General features: G+C 45.0%; 1 non-coding gene across 1 annotated transcript; it reads left to right on the forward strand.

Moving 5' to 3' along the window:
- The first annotated feature begins 2,140 nt into the window (after positions 1-2,140).
- Positions 2,141-2,215, forward strand: Trnat-ugu. The gene has a single exon. It is a non-coding gene; the product is annotated as a tRNA-Thr (tRNA).
- Positions 2,216-4,241: the final 2,026 nt, after the last annotated feature.

Here is a 4,241-nt window from a genome sequence, read left to right on the forward strand (position 1 = left end):
GCGATGAAAGTTGCCATAACAATTTTGCGTTATCGGATGATTATCGTTCCGATCTAGATTGGTAGCAAAGAGAGGTTTGCTAGCGGCAGCTGGTCGTACGTAAACATGAATTTCTACAAATTTATTGTGTTCTTTGCCTTCACTGCGCACAGGTTTCAAATATAAAAAAGGCCATTAACGCAGTAACTGATGATCAGAAGCAGTACTCATCAACTTCCCCCCCTCTTTTCCGGGAAATACCGGTATTAAAAGTTGATTCCTCTACTTCAAGAATTTAAACAGGCTACGTCTGAGTTGTTGTTAGCCACTGTGGTTACCCACACGGACAACTGCAACACGCAAAAACTATACGCACTTTTTCTACGCAAAACCCAATAATTTAAACAGAGCGAAAACAGTTAGTTTGGTTATGAATGAGGAGGTACTGAATCAAACTAGTGTGAACAGAAATTTATGACACAACTTAATTAAAGACACATCCTAAGCCATCTAAGAATAATCAGTTTGGTAAGGGAAGAAAGTGTGAAGGGTGTGTATTGTAGAACGAGACCAAGGCTTGCCTACATAAGCAGGTTCCAGTAGATGTAGGTTGCAATAGTTGTAAGGATATGAAGTGACCTGCACAGGGTAACTAGCCTGGAGAACTGCACCAAACCAATCTTAGGGATTGAAGGCCACAACAATAACAGTGAGATACGAGCTCTATTAGATCTACGCCAGTGCAGTTATTGGATGACCGAGTATCACTAACATGCATGTGAGTAACGTTGTAAGAACCATAGATTTTCTAGTTACTTGATGGAAAGGTAGTGAGCGATGGTACCACATCCGTTCCAGGCCGCGCCCATTGGCATACATCGTCGCCATTGCGATCGACACCGTCCTTTTTCTGCTTTCCGGGAAATAGAAGGTTGAAGTTCCCTTAACACAGCTAAAAGGTGAACGTCTGACCCGACCCTGCTGTTTTTAAAGGAGTGATCACCACGGAGTGGTCAGTGTTTCCCTGACACCCACTGGAAATGAAACTCCTCAGAGGATAAATGGAGTGGCTTATTGAGAATGAAACACTCTATCCTGCGGCAGGACTGCCACGTAATAGGGGTAGCTTTCTGTGTTTATAACCACTTCTCTTCCTCGATAGGAAGTAATAATTTCTTTTCTCTATTTAAACCCTACCGATCCGATTCCGCAGTTAACAGTATGCAAAATCCCATTATACTGTGTGCAATGTCATGTGAGGTCTTGATGAAAATTTACTTATATTTGCCGGAATAAATTATTGAAAAAAGAAAATGTAACGGAAATTAATATTGAGACTTCGGCATGACGATCCAGGTAAAGGGTTTCAGCAAACATTCATATTACTTGTCTCAAGCACGGCTCTTTCCATCAGTAATTTCACAGGGGAGGAACGAATATTGCGGAAATCAAATAGAGGGAAGCCGAAAAGTGGAATATATATTCATGAGATAGTAATTTATTAACCAATAAGAATTTATACATCGTATGTGAAAACAAGACAAACTTATTAATGAAATGATAATTAAATGGACACCCTAGCTGCAAACAGGCGTTGATATACTTCATTGGGGAAATGCTGAAAATGTGTGCCCCGACAGGGTCTCGAACCCGTGATGTCCTGCTTACGTGGCAGACCTCTATCCACCTGATCCACCAAGTGCACAGAAATTAGAGCGCCTGCAGAGGCACTATCCTGTGTGGCCTCGGTGGCTCAGATGGATAGAGCGTCCGCCATGTAAGCAGGAGATCCCTGGTTCGAGTCCCGGTCGGGTACTCATTTTCAACATGTCTCCAATGAAATACATCAACGCCTGTTTGCAGCTAGGGTGTCCATTTAATTATCATTTCATTTCTAGCAAAACTGCATGGTCATCAACGGTAACTGTTCTTTCGGAAACAGATACTACCGTCATATATAGTTAAAAATATGGCTTCCCAGCCATTGACCTTCTTGTGCGAACGCACACGCTATGCCCGAACTCGTACAGGACTTGGTAGATTAATGTGCCACAAGTAATGAGTATGATGGGCAATGGGCAATGCAATGGTGTGGACACGTTGGGTGGGTCTCAAGGGAAGCGTGCAAGGGATAAGTCCCTGCAGGCGCGCTGTCCTTTGTGCCCTCGGTGGCTCAGGTGGATAGGGCGTCTGCCATGTAAGCAGGAGATCCTGGGTTCGAGTCCCGGTCGGGGCACACATTTTCAACATGTCCCCAATGAAGTACATCAACGCCTGTTTGCCGCTAGGGTGTCCATTTAACTATCATTTCATTTCTGGCAAAGCTGCATGGTCATTAACGGTAACTGTTCTTTCGGGAACAGATATTACCTTCATATATAGCAAACTTATTAATATCATTCCCTTAAGAGTGAGCTGGCTTCCCAGCAGGCCTTAGTAACATCTTTATATCAGCAAGGGATCCTTACATGAAGACGTCGGAATGCAGATACTCTTGGAAATGTAATAAGCTCCGAAACTTGCAGCACCGGACAGTCACACGAGCTAAGAGGAGGTAACACACGACTCACATAGCAGCATGCACAATTATTACTGATGGATCCCATGTTGACTAGATTTCTAATGATTCTGGTCAATTCCAGCCCGTTAACACTTTCTCTGGCTTGTAAGTATCCATCTTGTTCAGGAGCTTGAGCAGAATGCAGTGGTATAGTTCTACTTTGGTTGGACGCTGCAGTTCGTCAGAAATATGGTAAAGGCGATAAATTCGACACACATATACGTCTGGATATAGATATAAATATTCTTTCTACTTACGGAGAAACGCTCTTATTGATTATTTGACTGATTATTTGATCCAGAGATGGGCATGTCTCGAAAACAGGAAAACGACAGATATACGTTCCTATTCAGTAGGCAAGATGCCAAATGGCGGTTAGCTCTCTTGATGGCAAATTTAAGTAAAAGCGGTGGTCACCTTCACTGAAAAGTGAAATAACTACTGGATCCACTGTCCTCGACGGTCGAGGCCGCTAACGCACGCTTTTGACCCATTGGTATAGCTGGTTCGACTCCTGGTTGTGGAAAAAATTTTCATTGGCAGTATTTGGCCGGCAAGGGAAGGAGAGATGGCGGCCTAAAGTTCCCGATTAGCTAACTTTGTGCCGATGTACTGGGGTAGATATAAAAAACCTCTCCACAGTGTCTCATGAAAGGAAGGCATGGTATACTGTTGATGGTGATCCGTCCATCGGATGGCGACATTCAACTTGGAGGTCCCCTTGGTGGTATTAGCGAGGGGCCGGCTCTCACGTTCAAACGCGTGTGAAATGTTATGGGACTTAACTGCTAAGGTCATCACTCCCTAAGCGTACACACTACTTAACCTAAATTATCTTAAGAACAAACAACACAACCATGCCCGCGGGAGAACTCGAACCTCCGCCGGAACCAGCCGCACAGTCCAAGACTGCAGCGCCTAAGACGGCTCGGCTAATCCCGTGCGGCCCTGCTCTCAACCTCTCCCCTCTCTCATCATCGTCATCGTCATCATCATATAACAAAAACATTACACTACATTTCACACGTATGCATAAACACACACACACAGTGCATACAGGTAGTATTACAAACACTTGCAATGGAGCATGCTGCTTCTGTAAAGTTTGGAAGGTAGGAGACGAGGTACTGGCGGAAGTAAAGCTGTGAGGACGGGGCGTGAGTCGTGCTTTGGTAGCTCAGTTGGTAGAGCACTTGCCCTCGAAAGGCAAAGGTCCCTAGTTCGAGTCTCGGTCCGGCACACAGTTTTAATCTCCCAGAAAGTTTCATACCAGCGCACACTCCGCTGCAGAGTGAAAATCCCATTCTGGAAACAAACAAGTAGCCGCACGTTGTGGCCGTGCGGTTTGAGGTGCCAAGTCACGGACTGCGTGGCCCCTCGCGCCGGAGGTTCGAGTCCTCTCTCGAGTATGGGTGTGTGTGTTGTTCTTAGCATAAGTTAGTTTAAGTAGTGTGTAGGTCTAGGGACCGATGACCTCAGTAGTTTGGTCACTTAGGAATTCACATACAAACAAACAAGTAAACAACCTAATGGATCCCAACCAAAACTGAACTTGCATTACATGCATTCCAATGAGCACCCCCCACTCACCTCACTACCACTGGGAAGAGTGCCTCTGTAAAATTTTGCGGATACACTCGCTAGACGCCTTTGACTAGCGTGACTTGACTTCACACAGTGGATGTGGTAGCTGGCCAGTCGC

This window comes from Schistocerca piceifrons, chromosome 4 (genome assembly GCF_021461385.2).
Source record: "Schistocerca piceifrons isolate TAMUIC-IGC-003096 chromosome 4, iqSchPice1.1, whole genome shotgun sequence".
NCBI lineage: Eukaryota > Metazoa > Arthropoda > Insecta > Orthoptera > Acrididae > Schistocerca > Schistocerca piceifrons.